Below are 20,375 nucleotides of genomic sequence, written 5' to 3'. Positions count from 1 at the left end.
ACAGCGCTAAATGTCTTGCGCAAACCCTGATCGATCACGAAGACAACTCTGATGAGGAGGCTACCACCCCCGAGCCAGTCACAAGTAGAGGTGGAAGCAAAAAAAAGTTCTGGAACAAGCGGAAGGCCCAGAGTACGCAAGGGTCTTCTAAGAAACAGCAAATAGTAGCAGTCCATGCTGCTACTGCCCCTGTTGTTGTTTCAGCTGTCGGGTCCACGGCCCAAACTCCCACCAGTGGATACACTGGTACCCTTCCTTGGTGCGGCAAATATAGCTAACATCACCGCCTTCCTGGTCCATGTCGCAAAAGGATCTGTGACAACTGTGGCAAGAAGGGCCATCTTACTCGAACCTGTAGAAAACCAGCCAAATCAACAACCCAATCATCCGGAACGTGAATCAGTCCATCCTGCTATAGTTGTAGCGAAGTAGGGAACTTCAAAAGAAATTGCCCCAAAGCAGCTACAACCGCTGATCCCACTGTCGCCGCATGTATACTCTTCTTTGACAATTCTTATGCCTGCAACTCTTTTCAATATTAGTACTAAAAGGGATACCTGTTACCCATCCATTCGAACATTTTCTAAGCTCAATCCTTCGTTTGTAATCGAAATGTGCACCGTCGAGATGACTAACCAGTGAGATAGAGAACGCTAACATCGTACCTATAGATCGTATTCTCAGCTCGGAGGATTATTCTGTTCCCTTCGATTTAAATGGGAAACTTTTCACGAAATACTTTGATGCTATGTTTGACATGTAATGACCGAGTCTTACTCATGTCGTTATTCTTGGTTTCAAAAGGGTCGCCCGTCTAGATTTTTTCCCCGATCCGACTCTCGTGATCTTCGGCATCAAACCCTCGCATCATTTCGTGCATCAAAGCTCAAAAAGTTTTCCCGATAGGAATGGCCACGCATCCCTCGTTTCTGTGATCATCGGGAAACGGGAAGTTAGCAGCTCTTTCCCCTAAATGTCTTTCCCGAAGGATTCCCAAGAATTCCTTCCGAACGTCTAGCTTAGTCCCACATCGGCCTAATCTCTGGAACTACCTCGTGACCGAACCTCAGTGAGAATGACGTGTTCAAGATGGTGACCAAGAACTAATATGATCGCTACAGATTAGTAGTGGTATCCTTCGGTCAAATCTTTTTCCCTTGATCATGTAGCCAAGCAAAGCAGTCGCAATCGTGTACTTTTCCAACATCTAAGGCGATAGGCAATTAGTCGACACCGAAAATACCCATAGAAACCTATCGATTCTTGCGCCCCATCGACTATTATCGCAGACCTACCCATAAATTTCTTCTAAAAGCCATCAAACCCTTAGCTACTCGGCTCCATGAAGATGTGCTTTCCTGTTGGAGCATGTGTCCTGTTGAAGGCTTTATCCCAGAAAAGCAAGATATGCTTTGAGAAGTGTGAAATACTTCCCTCATGATACATTAGACCCTTCGTGATCCTCATAGAATCGATTTCGCAACCTTCCAACTTCGGCTACCCTCAGAACTTAGTAACATCCATCCGGTACTTCACGTCTCGAAATCCTTAGAAGTATCTACCCAACGAAACCTTAGTGCTTCCTTTGAGAAGACCAAATTCATCAAGGTTCGGAACCTCCATGGGATATCCAATTGAGATTATGGATTGAGAGAGTCAATGTACGAAACAAAGACGTGTCCCGAGAGTGAGAGTTCCCTGGAACGCCCAGCGGAGACCCGATCCCACTTGAGAACGTGAAGATTCAAGGCAACAAATCCATTCGTGTCTCATTCCAATTCATGATCTATATCTTAATCTTTGAATTTCGGGACGAAATTCCCTCTAACGGGGGGATAATGTAACAACCCGAAGTTGTCCAACGCCGAAAACCGTTTTACCCGTAAAAATTCGCCGTTTATCAATTCGTTCCGATTTCGTTTTGGGTTGAATTATTTAAACTTATATGTTTATTATAATCTAATGAGTGTCCAAACCCCTTAGGAACTCCTAAAATTAGCCCAAAAATGTTTAATTCAGAAATTATAGAAACGTCCCCGCCGGGTTACGGAAATTTAATCGGGTGTGACCAAAAGCCCCGTTTAATGCCGGTATCAGGTAGAATTCCACCGTGTCCAAGTTTTGAGACCTATTTAAACATGTTTAAGATTTCATTTGAAGCTTTTGCTTCATCACTCTACTCTCTCTCTAACCTCTCTCCTAAATTCAAGTTTAAGGGTCCAAAATCATCAAATTTAAGCTCCAAATCACCAAGGTAATTACCCTAACTCCTTGTATAACATCTTAGGCCTTCAAATTCGAGTTCAAATCATGGAATAGGACCATATTCATGAGTTTACGGCCCTGGAACAGTCCTAGAGCGTGAAATCATATAAAATGGGTTTTGGAGCCCAAAAACTCTTCCAATCGACCTTTGGAGCTTAGATGTGGCTCAATGGCTTAATGGACTGGACTTAGAATGCCTTTAACATGGATTTTGAAGAGTAAACATGAGTTTACTGCCCAAGAGCATACTTGGGCTATAAACTCATATAAATGGGGTTTTTATGCCCTTAAACCCTTCCATAACACCAACAAGGCTTAGATACGACTTGTAGAATTATGGAATTGACCTTGGAACACCTTGAACATCAATTTAGAGGAGTAAACTTGAGTTTACTGCCCAAGAACATGCTTGGTCCATAAACTCACTGCTCTTGGAGAGTAAACTCCTGTAAATGTGTTAAAATGCCACTTTAACACACCTAATGCCTTAGGATAAATTCTAGAAGTGTTTACAAACAAGTATTGGACCTTAAAACATAATAAATCACCCTTTTATAAGATTTCACGACCATGAGAGTGTTCATGGGCAGTAAACTCCAAAAACCTTGTCTAAAGTCCCTCAAAAATCCATACAAGGCTAGGAAAAATCATTAGAATCACATGTGATTAATTTAAGGCCACCAAGAAACACTTTGAGTATGTATATCAGAGTTTACGGTCGTAAACATAGAGTCTACAACTGTGAACTCCGCAAATGGTCCTTACTTTGTTCAAAGTACATTTCCAAGCCTTAAATCAAACCCTAGAAATTCCCTCTTAATTGTTTCAAGCCATTTTGCACCAGAAACCACCCCACCATGAGTTTACGGATGTAAACTCATGTGGAATGGGTGTTATGGGATGAAAAATCTTGTATGAGTTTACTCTTGAAGATTAAACTCCATTTCCTGATCATTCAAGTCCTTAAACGCCACCCGGGTCCCTCCAAACACTTACAATGGGGTGTTTCCGTGACTAAAAGTGTTTGTCCCTAACAATTAAATAATATAAGTCCTAATTAGATACAAATGTGTATCTTTTCATTATACATAGGAACCTCGTACGTTCGCAAGCCCCGAACCAACGTTTAGCATCCGAAATCGTCATGTTTCTCGTCCGGTGAGTTCATACCCTACCCTTTTTAAATGGTTTTTCAATGGTTTCTGGGGGGGGGGAATACAAGCAAAATATAAATGTTTTCAAAACATAACCTTGATGTATTTCAAATAGCATTTGGCTAACTTATAAATACTTTTACCGCTTATGTATTATGCTGAGCATAAGGGATGATTTATCAACTACAACTATATGAATTTCAGTTAAGGAAATAATCTAACTAATCAAATTATTATGGGAATAATTTGGGGATCTTTAGTTCTTGTTTAATCATGTACTGATATGTATACAAAGTTATTAGATAAACTATGTCTGATTCAGTTTATCTCCATATCATTTGAGTGTATTGCCAGATAGTTTCCTTGTATGTATCTGTATTCATTGTATTATGTTTCATAATCTTTTGTATGTTTGATATCATATTAGAACCCTGTGAATAGTTTAGTACTAGCCTGTGAGTTTGTCACTACCCTTTTTGGATGATCAGTAAATCCTCCCCGGAAGTGTAACCAGAGTCTCCTGGAGGGAGAGTGAGGAATTTGTGTGACAACCCGATATTTCGAGACAATGTAATGTAAAACCAATCAAATTTAGGTCAAAATATAACTTTCCTAAAATCTTATTTGGGTTAAATAAAGTAGTAGGAATCGTATCAAGGTTTTCGTATATATAAAGAACCCTAAAATCCGAGTTATAACGAAGAAGTTATGACCAACCGAAGATTCTCGGCAAAACCGGCAACACCGAATAAACGAAAAACACGAAGTTTCAATACAATAGTTTTTAGCCTGAAGTATCTAAATGAATGTTATAGATAACCTCAAACCGTGAGCGTACATAAAAAGAACGTCCAAATCTGACTTCGTATGAGAAAGTTATGATTTTTCCAAGATTCGAGTATAACAGTAGATAGCTAAAAACTCGAAATAGAGCTCGAGATACTTTTGAACAAAACAACCTAAATGAGAATCTAAGGTCTCAACATTAGTAGCGCAACGGCGAAAAGTCTGACGAAAACGGACACCGGATGAAGAAGTTATGAATTTTTAACGGACTTTTCGTGTCCCGGCCCGTTAAAAATAAATAATTAAAAATAAAGTCAAAATTTGCCAATGAAGTCTAAACGAGAGTTATAGATCATATTTTTAGCTACGCGTGCATATAAAGAACGTCGAAAACGGAGCTCGTATGCGAAAGTTATGGATTTTACAAGTTCGGGGTCCAAAATCCGATGCTGTCAGGCCCCACGACGTGGCACAAGCTTGCCGCGACCCGGCAAGTGACTGAGGGCGTCCAATCAATGGAAGAGGATAGGTTTGACTCCCCACGACGTGGCACACCCCAAAAATGCCCCTATAAGTAGATTTCAAGGGCTCCGAGTTTCATTGTTCAGTTCCTTTCTTTCTCGCGCTGAAACTCTACGTTTAAGCCCCCGATACCCTCCCAAAGCCCCGGTTTTCACCTTCAAGTCCCGAAGGAAGGTTTTGTGTTCTCGAGATTCCCGAGAATCCCGATATTTTCCCGCGTTTTCAACTCTTCCTGTCGAAGTTCTGCTCGATTCTTCTCTCGACTACTTCAAATCAACCACTTCAATCAAGTGAGTTCATACCCCTAATCAATATTTTAAATGATTTTAAATGCTTTAAAGGGGGGGGAATACAAGTAGAAACAAACATGTTATTGAATCATTGATATGTATTTTATAACTATGTTTGTCATTTAACGGATTTCACATGCTACAAAATGTGATGCATGAAATGGTTTTACATCTTAAAAACACATTGTTACCAAATGTTTTACCTTTGAAATGTTTATTAAAATGACATCAAGTCATTGTTAATTGTTGTTCAAAACCCATAAGAGGTCTTACAAAACCATTTTTACATTCTTGAACTAAACTATGCACATACACTTATATTCTTATATATGTATTGAGTTTATAGTTTACATCTTTCATTTAGTTTCCCACACCCTTGAGTAGTAAGAGTGTATAAACCTACATGATCATCCAGTTATATTACAGTAGATTATCATTGGGATAATTTGAAGATATCAAACATTACTTCTATTACAAGGAGTCACACAAGAGTCAGTTCATTCATGAGTCTATACTAGTACATTACCTGATACATGAGTACTTACAGATGTTTACCTGATACATGAATATGTTTACATATACTTACATGATACATGAACACGTTTACATGAACGCATTACATAAGTACCTTTACGTAGATACACTTAACTGTGTACATTAACATGAATACTTGTATCTCGAATTACGAGGATGATTTATTAGTACCTTCTGTGTAAATCTTCTTCCCTATTCCACAGTACCTCGGAATATCTAAGACAGGACCCTATCCCATAGTACCTCGGGATACCTAGATGGGCCTCTATCCCACAATACCTCGGGATATACGTACGGGACTAACCATTCCGGAACTGATCTGTTAGCAACAGTGGGTAATGAACATCTACTGATGCCTACGGTTATTACTTATACTAGGAGTACCTTTACAGGGACTAACCATTCCTCCCACCTGCTGCTGCTACAGAGGACAATTGGACAATCTTCGGATGTTCATTAGGTTATATGTAATATGTTATCCCTAGTACCTCAGGTCAACATTTACATTCGTCTTGTTAGCACCAGCACCTCTGGCTAACACTTACATGATTATATTTTCCTATTTACTTTATTTTGTGATACATTCACATAAGCGATGAGTTAGACTAAGCACTTTTAGTACTAGTCAATAGAAAGGAAAAACTATCATTTTACATAGTCATAACAAAACATTCGGGTCTTGGTAGAAGACTACACTTCATACTTACAAAACATTCGGGTCTTGGTAGAAGACTACACTTCATACGTACAGAACATTCGGGTCTTGGTAGAAGACTACATTTCATACTTATAGAAAATAAGGGTTTTTCTAGGGATTTCATACTTAACACAACATTTTCATTTAAAGGTTTACATGGCTTTCATAACAGCTTTTCACAAACAAGGCAATGACACTTATATACTTATGAACTCACCAGCTTTAAAGCTGATACTCGCTTTCAAAATTACTTGTATCCTCAGGTCATCGTAGACAGGTACCGATGCAAGGAGAAAGGAAGATGGAGCTTGTTCAAGACTTATCTTTCATTTTGATTTATGCTTTAGTGTTTATCAAAATTTGACAAAATACAATTGTATAATAATTATTTTATTAATGCAATGGATGATGTTGTTGCTTGTTTACTACTTTACATTGTTGTTGATTTTATACATGACGTCCTCCGCCCCAGAACGTTTCCGCCGTTCTCGGTTTTGGGGTGTGACAATTTGTGAATAGATCTATTCGGGACTGCCAATCCCACACCTAAACTGCTAGCTACAGTTAGGCGGGCACACATGGGGTGACAAATTCTGGAAATCGTCCGACGTCTGACAAACGTCCAGGAGGTCTCGGTGTCCTATTAGCATGGTTACCTGACTCAGAATATGTATTAATATAAGTTTATCTATGGTATCGCTTTGGATTTGGTTTTGACTTTGATTCGATTTCATACCTACTTTCTATCTATAGTCTCCATATTTAGTACGGGATGGTAGTCCCATGGTTTTCAGTCTATTGATCTTGTATCTAGTGCGGGATGTTATATCTATGATTTTCAGTGTGTATATATATCTTATATCTAGTACGGTTTGATAGTCCCATGATTTCAATCTATATCCTGTACGGGATGGTAATCCCATGGTTTTGAAACTATACCTAGTACGGGATGATAACCCATGGTTTTGAACTTATATCTTGTCCGGGATGGTAGTCCCATGGTATTCAATCTATATTTTCATGTATATCAAACTATCTTGTATCTAGTACGGGATGATAGTCCCATGATTTTCAAACTACTTTCAATCTATAATTCATGTATATCGAAGTATTTTATATCTAATTTGGGATAGTAATCCCATGATTTTCAATATATAGTTTTGCGTATTAAACTATACTCTGTGATATTCAATCGTTCTTGCATTTAAGAAAATATGGTATTTTCCTGGGGTAAAATATAACACATAATCGAATTAGTAACAAGTGATAACAAAACTAACTTTACATAAGAAAATATGGGATTTTCTTGGATAACAAACCTTTTCGGAAAACTAAAGGAAACTGGTACATTTTCACAAAACAAACATCTTATGAACTCACCAGCTTTATGTTGATTTTCAAAGTGCTTGTATTCTCAGGTCCGCATTAGACTGGTACCCGGTGATCTCTTTTGTGACAACCCAAAATTTTCCCTTCAAATCAAACCATTTCAATCCAATAGAAGTAGAGCAGTTACAGTGAGAATTCAAACTTTTGGAGTAAGTTTGGCAGTTTTAGGGTTTTACACCTAAGGAGTTATTAGGAGAGTGGGTGCATTAGGATTTTGTGCAACACTGTAATTCCATTACTCTAGGTCATTAGAATCCACTCCGAGAAGAGAAATATTTTCTGCCAAAAATCTCTGGACTATAAATAGAATTCTGAACCAAATTGGTTCATTATTTGATTTCCATTTAGAGAAAAGCCAAATACTCTCTCACGGATCTTCGGGTTTTCATCCCAGATTGTGAGTCTACTTCCCTAAATGTGTTTTAATACTTGTTATATGCTTTATAACATTGTTTACATGTCCAAAACACTAGATCCGGGAGTTTACCGCCCAAGAACGTTCTTGGGGAGTAAACTCCAAAATCAAGCCTAAAGGCCACATAGTCCCATTTCCGTGTTAGGCAACTAACTAAGGACCTAGTGTATGATCATTGGAGGCTAGAATCAAATCAAAATCACTTAGTTTGAGGAGTTTACGGCCAAGGAACCACCTCTTGGGCCGTAAACTCCAAGTAAAGGGCACAAATGAGTGCCTAGTGATCCTTTAGCCTTAGAACAAAAACCTAGAAGCCTTAAGCAAGTGTTCTAGACCAACAAAACAATTAGAAACCCACTTTGGAAGGGAGTTTACGGCCAAGATGCTCCTTAGGCCGTAAACTCCAAGTTTTAGGGCCAAAACCCCTTCAAACTCTTCCTAGGGCTTAGTCTTCATTTTTAGCAAGCACCTTAATGGGTTTAGGACCAAGGAAAATCATGAAAAGCATAAGTGTTGGAGAGTTTACGGCCAAGAGTATTTCTTGGGCCGTAAACTCCTTTAATGGGGTCAAAGGACACCCTAGACACTTCCATAGGCCAAGAAACTTTTAGGGCAAGTACTTAGAGGAGATATGGACTAGTTAAAATTCTTAGGACCTCATGTGTGAGGGAGTTTACGGCCCAAAGAGTTCTATGGCCGTAAACTCCATCAAATGGTCCCATTTAGTGCCTTAAACCTCCCTTAATCCAAGTATTGAAGCCTAGACTTGTTCCTAGAATTGTTAGACACTTGAAAAGACAATAAGAACCCTCCCAAGGGAGTTTACGGCCGTAAACTCCAAGGGAAAAGGGTCTTTGGGCCTTAAACTCCCCAAAGGAGTCAATGTGGTGCCCAAACACTTGTATAGGCCTTGAAACAATTCCCACTAGAGTTGTAGTAATTCAAAGTACCATTCCAAGCCTTGTTTGAGAGTTTACGGCCAGGAGCTTACTCCCCTGGGCCGTAAACTCTAATGATTATGGTCTTTTGACCTTAAACTCTCATTAGGGGCATTGCACTCCTTTATTGCAACCCATTTGCCTCCTAGCACTTGACCAAAAGTGTTGTCCTCGCGCTTAAATGTTGTTACTTGTATAATTAGTGTTATAATCACTAATTATTTATATACATATGTCTTCATATGTAATTAGGATCATTGTGTGTGTCTAAGTCATCACTTGACACCAAGCACTTGTCCGATCCTTCCGTACGATAACAACCCGTTCATTTCCAGTCACATACTGCAGGTGAGTTCATACCCCTTAACTAATGTTTTAAACTATTTCAAATGTTTTATGGGGGGGATACAAGTAGAATCATGCTACTTATTATGTCAATCACATGTGATTAGTAAGTTGGATTATATTACTTATTACATCAATCACATGTGATTAATATACAGCATTCAAAAGATTTGGCTACTCATTAGCCGTTTTACCAAATAGTTTTCCTTCAAAAGATTTTTATAAACATTTTATATGATTTAATACTACTTATTACACTGTACTTCTTATACTGTCATCATATTTCAAACTTATTTACAACTGTGTTTTCAAACAAATATTCCTTGTACTTATATCGTTTTATCAGACTTATGCCTTCAAATTGTTTTATAGATTGACATCAAGTCGATCTTTCCTTAGACTAATATTTATATTTCAAATGTTACTAAACTTATTTATGCTTTGATATTATAAATTGCATGCCTCTATATGTATAGTTATATAAGAAATGTTTAAAAGACTTAGGAAGGCTATCCACCCTATTTCCTTTTCGCGCTTGAGATGTGGTCTGGTGGGATATTGGATACTCTTCCGAAGGTCGTTTAAAGATTTGTTATATATCATGTGTACATATATAGTCATAAAAAGTCCTTCCAATTCATCCTATGCCCTTGGGTAGCAAGGGTATACATCCACGTCCATACGTACTACTTAGATTACTAGTAAGCTACCATTTGGGTAGTTCAGGAAGATACTAGAACCATTACTAGAACGCGATATCATACAATGAGTCAGTTCATTCCTGAGTCAATACTTCTTAGAACAGTACTATACATTCCATGTACAATTATACTAGGACGAGAACATATACATTTATACTAGAACGTTTACAATTACTATACTTGCTAGATAGGGAGAACACGCATTCTAGCTAGCACACGCAGAACTTTACCGTACTCTACTATAATATTTACATTATTATACTTATAGGAGTACTTGTGCATAGATATATCAGTAGGAGTCCTATTACATTTTATATGTATCGACTCTGTTATCGAATCCGTGTTCTTACCTTTACCTTGTGATAAAATCACATAATCGACGAGATAGAATGGATTATTATCCTAGTACCAAAGGATACGTATTGATGGATTGACCATTCCTAGAATCTCTGTTAGCTACAGAGGTAAAAGTACATCCACGGATGTCAAACGGTTGGTACCATTACAGGTACGCAATTAAGGGATTGACTATTCCTATACCCAGCTGTTAGCAACAGAGGTAACAGTACATCTACGGATGGCTTAAAGTTAACAATGATAGTTACCCTAGTACAAAAGGGTAATATTCAGAACAATCAGGTCTTGGTAGAAGACTACATTCAGAACAATCAGGTCTTGGTAGAAGACTACATTCAGAACAGTTAGGTCTTGGTAGAAGACTACATTCAAAAAAGTTAGGTCTTGGTAGAAGACTACATTCATAACAGTTAGGTCTTGGTAGAAGACTACATTCATAACAGTTAGGTCTTGGTAGAAGACTACATACAGAATAGTTAGGTCTTGGTAGAAGACACCTTCATATACTAATAGGAATCATAGGGATTCAAGGGTTTTTCAAACACTTATAATTCATATACACTTCCGAATTCTATTCAAATACATAGACTTACAAATTCTTGAATTACAAAGACTTACAAATTTTTACATACAAATTAAGACACTAAATGCTTATGATCTCACCAGCTTTAAAGCTGATACTCGTTTTCAAAATTACTTGTATCCTCAGGTCATCATAGACAGGTACCGATGCAAGGAGAAAGGAAGATGAAGCTTATTCAAGACTTATCTTTCATTTTGATTTATGCTTTAGTGTTTATCAAAATTTGACAAAATACAATTGTATAATAATTATTTTATTAATGCAATGGATGATGTTGTTGCTTGTTTACTACTTTACATTGTTGTTGATATTAAACATGACGTCCTCCGCCGCAGAACGTTTCCGCCGTTCTTGGTTTTGGGGTGTGACAGATTGGTATCAGAGCATTGTTTATAGTGAATTAAGTATATCAACCCATAAAAGATATACTAACTATAAATACATAAGGGATTAAAAAATACTCTGACCAAGAGTTTATACTTTAAATAGTAAAATATTTAAGTAAGTATACGTGCTGCATTCATACAAAAATCAATGTCATTAGGACAGTACAAAAGAATTACGATTGTTGGGCAACACAAGTGGGCGTAGAGACATATGGTCAAAACTGGGAAGATATAGCCTGATCACCTATATTATCCGAGGGTTGACTAGCATGTGCCTAAGTTTAAGTGTGTGGTTGCAACAATGCTAAAATCTTACCAACCCTACCACAATGAGAACAATAGAACATAACAATAAATTTAAAATACTATAGGTGTATTTTGGTATTACTATAAGTATTATATACTTGAGAATTAAAAAGGGATCTTCATTACTAAGTTAATAGTTGCTAAGTGGATACACTGAGGCTACATGTAATTAGGATGTCATAGACTCAGAATCTGTGATAATTTTGCCTTACCCCTATTCTGTGTGAATAAGGAGTTAAGGTCACTTATTCGAAGGTCTATCCTGTTTAGATTACACATAGCTGGTATGCACTTCACAAATAGCGATGTAACTAATGAAGGTTTTCTAAAATAGTTATGTAGATAGTTCGTCTAATAATTATCTTCTTACCCTAAATTCTCGCATAGAAATCATAACTGGACTCCATCCCCTTGACAACCAGTATCTTCCGAATGAAATCATAGCTGGTTGGTTTGGAGAAGAACCAGAGAATGATCATCCTATTCCCTGGATGATCACCGTGATGAAGACCTTTCGTATGATACTAACCCCGAGCCAGAGGTTGAGAACCTACCCCAAGCAGCTCCCGTTTCAATTCCTAACCCTCTTCCGGCTTTTAAATGGCCTGACCCTGAGTGAGTGGAATGCTTGGAAACATGGAGCCAAGGACAAGATCAACCTATGCCATTTAAATAGCGACTGAAGCTTTTACGACTTGAGCAACGAGGGCTTAGCAGATATAGTATTCCCAATCTTGGTCCATAGAGAGGCCAGAAATGAGATTCACGGCAGGACGGCCCTACATCAGATTTCAGAAGAAGTCGCCTATGCTATGCATACCCTCCACACCATTCATCTAGAGGATGCTCACGAGAGATCAGAGAGAAACCATGAAATCATGTTGCAAACACTGGCTGAATCACGAGCTGTAGTCATGGAGCTCCGAGTACGCCAGATGGTGTGCGAAAGACACCTACTCGACATGGAACGTCAATTGGTTGAACTAAGAGTTCACCAGAGGGATGACCGTCGCCCGTAGTAGACGCTTTACTTTAATTCCCTTATAAAAAGAAATCGTGTTTTTCTGTCTATGCCCGATGTGGTATTTTCTATGAAACTATCTTGTTCCGTAAGTACTTTAGTTAGGTCTTTATGCTGTCAGGAACTATCTTCTGTGGATATGATGTAAGACCTTTACAAGGTCATTTTTTTTCTGAATCTTTACATCGTGAATATCCAAGGTGTTGACAGCCGGCTAACTTTTGAGTCATTCTTCATTCAAGTACTTTTATCTTTCTTTCATTGGAGTCTATCTGAATCATACTTTAGTCAAGTCATTGGACTGTGATGAGTTATTCCAAGAGACACTTCCAAGGCTCTTTCAGTGGTTGGATCTTGTTATTCACCAACCCACGATACCTCAGTTCGAACGACAGACGTCTTGAGATCATTCTACGAACATACATTCATTCTTTAAGCAGGACTGCATCATAGGGATGTAGGTTGAACTTTCGAGATCATACTCTTACTCTTGTCATGAACAATCTAAGTAAATCAAGGTCAACCAGAATCGCTCACAAATCTTTACTCTTTCGTGTTACAGAATCATGTCGTCATCCGGAAACAACCAGCCAAGCAACGAGACCTCTACTTTCCCCATGGACGCCGCTACCTTTCAAACGGTATTTACAGCTGCCGTAGTGGCTGCAGTAACCGCGGTCACGACGCATCGTAGCGCTATCAACACGGTCAATGCTGCTGACGGGAATGAAGTTCCCAATCGTGATATCCATCCAGGAAGTCACCCAGCAGTAACAGTTCCGGGCTCGCAAAGTCAAAAAGCAGAGAACAAGAAACGAAAGCATCATGCCCGAAAGGAACGCAAGAGAGCCCAAAAGCTGGCTATACCACAACAGCAAGTGGAAACCCCTGCCGTTCCCATACCGCGCAGGTCATATGAGGGAAAACTCCCTAAGTGTGAGAAGTGTAGTTCCCATCATCATGGGACTTGCCATGAGATGCAATGTTGTAATTGCCTGAATATAGGGCATCATGCTCGTGACTGTGGAGCACCGAAACGACCTGTCACTCAAGTCCCTTTCATCGAGACTAACCCTGCGCACAAGTTGAGTTATAGCGCATAACGATTCAAGAAGCAATTTTCGAGGTGGAGTAACGAGGAAGGCACTCGTGTCCACATAACACTAGCTAAGCACCGAAATCCCGTCACCAAAGCTAGTACTAGCCAGTCATGTCACCAATGTGGTGAGACAGGGCACTTCAAGAGGGATTGCCCGATCACGCAGAATTCTGGCGCAGATGGGAAGATTCTCAGGATCACAGCCGCAGGAGAGCCTGCTCGGGAACCACGTTAATGTATTTAAGGCGTTTCGTTGTAACAGACTTATAAACTATCTAGAACTAGTGCAACTAGAGTCTTACCTTTTGCGAGATCCTGTCTATATAGGAATTCTCGTGCTGCGTATACTTGTCTTTTGTAGTATATCTTATTCGCAGCAATAGTCTGGTGGTAAATCTAAAGTACTGTAACTCTGTTCATGGTTGCATAGTTGTGTTTTGTCTGTAACCGTCTTATGTTAATTCTAATGTCTTTAAAGTTTCCGTATGATTCCGACATTATCATACGACTCGATTTAAAATTTGATCCGCACGAAAACAGCTTCATACGTACGTCCCTATCTTCTAGATCACTTTTCCAGCAAAGCCGTCATAACAGAACGCCGAAGTACTCATTCCCGGAGTACCTCTTAGTTAATTTCTTTCCGAAGAAATCCCCGAAGTGCCACTCGTGCAGTACGTCAAAGTTCAATACAGGGATTCATGCGGATGATCGATCTATCACTGAGGAAGGTATACATAAGAGTGTTATATAATCAAGGTTCTACAGGTTTAGAATTGATGATTACGCCTTAACTCATTTCCTCCTTGGGATATGAGGGTAAGGAAGAATCAGTTATTCGACTACCTTTTCAATCTTAATTATATACGACACGTATACACGAAATTGTGAACGTAAATCCATGTATGAATTCTAAAATGGACTTCAGGACGGAGAAACTGCCTAAGTATACGAGTAATCACATCGTCATGTGAATAAACTTAGAACCTAGTACAACTCCCGAAAACAGATCACCCTATAGTTTAAACACCCCCGGAGATACAAGAACAGCACGAGCAACTTGGCGAATTACACAGAAGTAGAATTAGAAGACTAGGTTTCTCACCCTAGAGAACCCCGGTCAAATTCTTCCAGAGATCGATGGATCGCATCGTACGTGCCTCGGTTATCGAGGAATCCGTCAAGATTTTTATAGAAATCATTATCTCTGCCTCACATAGACAAAATGGTTGAGCACACGTAAGGAAAGAAAATACTTCTAGGAATAGACCTAAGATCCGAATATCACCAGTTCGATGTGTTAAGGAAGGATGTCTGGAAGACTATCTTCCGAATTCGATGCGGACGCCTCGAGTCCGTAGTGATACCTTTCGGATAGGACCAGTACGCCCATGGTTTTCATGAGCTAAATGAATAGGGTTACGTCTTTCTTACTTAGGATCGATTCATCATTCCTCCATGAAATGACTTACTTATCTACCCTCGTAGTAAGAAGAAAACCGATGAAAACATTTCCTACAGAGGAACTTTTAGCAAAGTTCTCTAAGCACGAGGTTTGGAAATTGAAGAGTCAAATTTCTAGGACACACTGTTAGTAGTATGGGAAATTTTGGGTACTCTTTCAGTTTGCCAAAAACATTGAGTATTCATCGACACCAGAGAAGCCGACAGCTTTCGCCAAATGTTAGGTCTTACCGACCTACCGCCTTAGTTCATTCAGAACTCCTCGCAGGCTTCAGATACTCGTACGACTTTGACCCAGCAAGGGATGACCTTTGACTGGGAAGTTACGCAAGAAAAGGAACCTTTGAGTTTCCGAGTGAGTAACCAAGTTCTTTAGGATAACTCACTCTGTGAATGGCTTAATACGCTTCGTAAAGCGTGAAAAGCTAAATCCCAATTTGGCAGGACCTCCGGGATTCTTATCAGAATCTGTCCTGTGCCTCGCACAAACCAGACCTACTCCGCGAACTTAGTAGCGTACTTTCTACTCTTCGCATCTCGATCGTGAAACCATACCTTTCCGTTAGGACTCTTGCAAGTCCACTCGTCGAGATCCTCGCCTTCGTATTAGAACCTTAGTGACCCTCGACCGAGAGGTCAAGCGGACGAAGCAACGCCGTCGCCAATTAGTGAAGGTTCGTTGGGATACCAACTGAGAGCCCGACTTCACTTAAGTGCGCTAGAACCAATCGATTAGGAAGCTTCCTCCTCACGTCTCGATCATTCGTGTATACTTCCATGCCTAAATTCTAATTTCGGGACGAAATTCCCTTTAACAGGGGGATGATGTGACAACCCGAAATTTTCCCTTCAAATCAAACCATTTCAATCCAATAGAAGTAGAGCAGTTACAGTGAGAATTCAAACTTTTGGAGTAAGTTTGGCAGTTTTAGGGTTTTACACCTAAGGAGTTATTAGGAGAGTGGGTGCATTAGGATTTTGTGCAACACTGTAATTCCATTACTCTAGGTCATTAGAATCCACTCCGAGAATAGAAATATTTTCTACCAAAAATCTCTGGACTATAAATAGAATTCTGAACCAAATTGGTTCATTATTTGATTTCCATTTAGAGAAAAGCCAAATACTCTCTCACGGATCTTCGGGTTTTCATCCCAGATTGAGAGTCTACTTCCCTAAATGTGTTTTAATACTTGTTATATGCTTTATAACATTGTTTACATGTCCAAAACACTAGATCCGGGAGTTTACCGCCCAAGAACGTTCTTGGGGAGTAAACTCCAAAATCAAGCCTAAATCACTTCTGAAATGACAGGCAGTTTTATAAAAATCGCCATAAATTATAGAAAAATCGTATGAACGCGTGCGAGTAGTCATTAGAAAGGTATAAACTTGAACTATTTGCATATTGTACAGTTTTGAAAGATATTAAGTTTAAGATGGTCAAAACAGTCCGTGAACAGGACTCAACTTTTCTGTAGAAAGCTGTCATTTAAATTCAAGTTATGTTTAGTGTTCTAACTTGTATTCCCCCCCTTAAAACTTGAATAAAACATGAAAATGTAGGGGTATGAACTCACCTTATGTGAATACTTTAAGAATGGAAAGTTGAAGATGAACTTTTGGTTGTTGGTTTGATGCTCCAAAACAGCCACTCTTTTGGCTATGTTGCTGTCACGAAAATTTCACAGCAAAAGTGCAAGAAAAAGGGTAGTTTACTCACTGTTTTGAATCAATAATTTTGAGTATCAAAACAAGTAACTTCCAGGGGTATTTGGTGGTAAAAATATCAAGCAAAAGGAAGGTGTAGATGGGTGAAATGGTGGCTGAAACACAAAAGGGACAGCAACCCTTTAGTTCATGGTTTTGATGGCTTTGGAAGGAAGTTCTTGTGCTTGAAAATGAGATGAAGGTTGAGAGTAATTACTTGGAGTATTGGCTGGTCAAATGAGGGTAAAATGAAGAGGAAATTTCGTGGTTATGAAGGAGGAAAGGGTGGAAGAGGATAAGGGGACAAAACCTAGACTAGCTTGTGATGGGATGTGAGTTTAAGTGATGTGATCTTGTCTAGCCACTTGCTTGGGTGGTTGTTTAGAGATAGAGTTAGTTAACTAACTAACTACTAGTTATTTAGTTAGTTAGGAGTTCTAGTTAAGGAGAGGGAAGGTCTTAATCTCGAAAATTAGAAGAGGGATTAATAAGCATTCTTAGTAAAATGTCTTAAGTGATTAAGCACTTATTAGTTAAGTTGGCACTTATCTCCACCAATTCTCTTATCTTAATTGATTTAGACATCATAAAACTTACATGAAATCATTTTAATTCATGACTTATAACTAGTCATTCACTAGATAATAATACATATATACAAATACATACATGTATACTTAGTATAAAATAACAATGTAGTTTTTGTGTATTTGAACTTTAATGTTTATGTTTTATTCTTTTTACTCAAAAACACTTAAATACATTTTAATTATACCTTATAATAATTCATTTTATATTTTAATTTATTTAAATATAAAATTTATTGAGCAATGTATAATTTCGTGACATTTAACCGGTTAACCATATCGTTAAACACGTTTTGTCACTTTGGTTCGTATATTTGTCAAATTTAGATCCTTCACATCTATTAAGCAAACGTTTTACATAGAACCTAACTTACTTATCAACTAGAGACATGTTGATACAAAAATTAAGTTTGTTGCGTTTAAATGATGTTATATGCTAATTTCACAAACCGGTGATGGTTCGATGTCATATATCATAACGAAATTTATCAATAGTTACTTGTTTTATATTTCACAATAACTTATTTAAATAAAAGAGGTTAAATTCCTTCAACCATTCTTAATAAAATACTCATATTGCTTAATAATCAAAAGATAGCATCGTACGATCGTTCCTATTTTTACTAATTGTTACATTCTCCCCCCGTTAAAAGAATTTTGCCCCGAAATTCAACTTGTAGACGGGATATCACTAAACAATTGGGGGTGTTTCTCTTTTTTTTTATTTATTTATTTTTTTGATTCGCGCGTTCCCTAGTGAATTCAGGTCCTCGCTTGGCGTTCTAACGGGCCTTCACTATGGGTATGCGGCTTTGTTTCGTCCTTTTGACCTCCTGATCCATGATTTCCACCGGTTCTTCGATGACGTTTAGACTCCCGTTGATTTCAATTTCATCCAGTGGAATAACAAGAGTCTCATCAGACAAGATCTTCTTCCGATCCTGGGATGCCTTCAATCATTCACGGGTTTGAACAATCTTCTCTGTAGTTTCTCCTATGATCTGGGGGCTGGTGAAAGTGTTGTTAGGAACTTGCCTGTTAGTTATTTGTGTGTCACCTACCTCATCCCATCAAAGAGGTGATCTACACTTACTTCTGCAGAGAGCTTCGAATGACGTGACCTTGATGTTAATGTAATAGTTGATGTTGTATAAGGATTCGATGAATGGTTCTTCCTCTTTGTCTTTCAGTTTGAGGGTGATAAAAAGGACTTCTTTAACGACTATTAAAAACACGAGGCGAATCGCCTGTCCCTTATCCAAAATGATAGACAGTGGTATACTATGCAGTCTCGCAATTTTCTTTGTATATGCTCCTGTTAGCTTTTCTATTTTTCTTTGTATCCTTGGTTGGTAGAAAGTGTGTGGGTTTGGTTGATTTGTCTACGATCGCTCAAGTGGTAGCATGTCCATCCATTGTCCTGGGTAACTTGTCATGGAGTTCATGGTATGACTCATAACTGATTCATCTATCATCTCTTTGTGTTTATAAGTCGTATATAATTAAGATTGAAAAGACAGTCGAATCGATGATTCTATTCTAAGCCCACATCCAAACAAGGAAAAGGATTTAAAGTGGAATTACCAACCCTAAGTCCGTAGAATCTTAATTATATAGGGCTCCAATATATACACTTAGTAATCATAGATTCACTAGTATGGGTCCATAGTCTCTACTTGAGTGGGGTGATTAACTTGGGTGAGATGGCATTTACCACAACCCTTTTCCGCAACTACTACACTTAGGTTGATTTTTGAACTCGGGTTACCGTATGGATGGTATTCCCAGGAGATCTTCTCGGAATATATCGAGAAGGTTACGGGGTTTTTCAACATCCATGATGTCTTTCTCTTCTTGTTTCTTATCCACAGCATAGGCTAGGACGGCGTGGTGCCTCCTGTGTAGGTACTTATGAGTCTTGTTGCAAAAGGTGAGTCGGGGGATTGTGTCCGGTTTGTCGTTATAGACAACGAGGGTTCTATTACTCGATGGGTTTAGGCGAATGGACTTTTCGTAATATATGATATCGGTATGGTGAGGAAACTAACTAATACGTTGTTAAAATGAAAATGTCGTAAATTTTTATTGTGACCGGTTTTAGGATGATTTGAATGAATTGGTTGATTTAGTGTTAGAGTGCACCCTATGTACACGTCTCTAGTGCTTTTGATTATTCCAATTCTACTGTAAATATTTCGTTTAAGTTTTTGAGGTTTTTGGTTGAGAAATTGATTAAATCTACGACTCACAATACTCCTCTCTGCGTTGCTATTATATAGTATCGGGAATGAACGTACCGGAATCTCAGCGGGGTCTATTACTGCTTTCCCATGCTCTGTTGCTAAAACACTTCCGATGCTCTTGACATCTTTGTTTTTAGTCTCCGGGAACTCCTTTGTGAAATGCCCTACTTCTCCACATCTTTAGCAAGTCCGACTCATCCCAGCTTTTGTGTTCTGGTTGGTCTGTTGAGCCGGCACCCTACAGAACTTTGTGGTATGCCCCTTTTTCATTATAGTTCTTGCAATGCATTTCCCTGCACTTTCCTTTGTGATTAAAGCTACACTTGGTGCATTTTGGCAGGTTTCCAACATATGGTCTTGTTGGCACTGAGGTAGTAGGGATGGTGGTGGTATGGAATGTCACTGTTTGTTGTACAAGTTGAGGTATCATGGATTGTGAATAATAAAATCCAACCACTGAAAGAGACTTGGAAATGTCTCCGTATCTAACTTGCTATGGTCCAATGACTTAACTAAAGCAGGTTTCAGATAGACTCCAATGAGAGTATGATAAGAGTACTTGAATGATGGAAATGACACAAAA

The sequence above is a fragment of the Lactuca serriola genome, chromosome 4, assembly GCF_051521515.1.
Source record: "Lactuca serriola cultivar US96UC23 chromosome 4, Lser_US96UC23_V15, whole genome shotgun sequence".
Classification (NCBI taxonomy): Eukaryota; Viridiplantae; Streptophyta; class Magnoliopsida; order Asterales; family Asteraceae; genus Lactuca; species Lactuca serriola.
The sequence above is the reverse complement of the archived record's forward strand: the minus strand, read 5'-3'. Positions refer to the sequence as shown.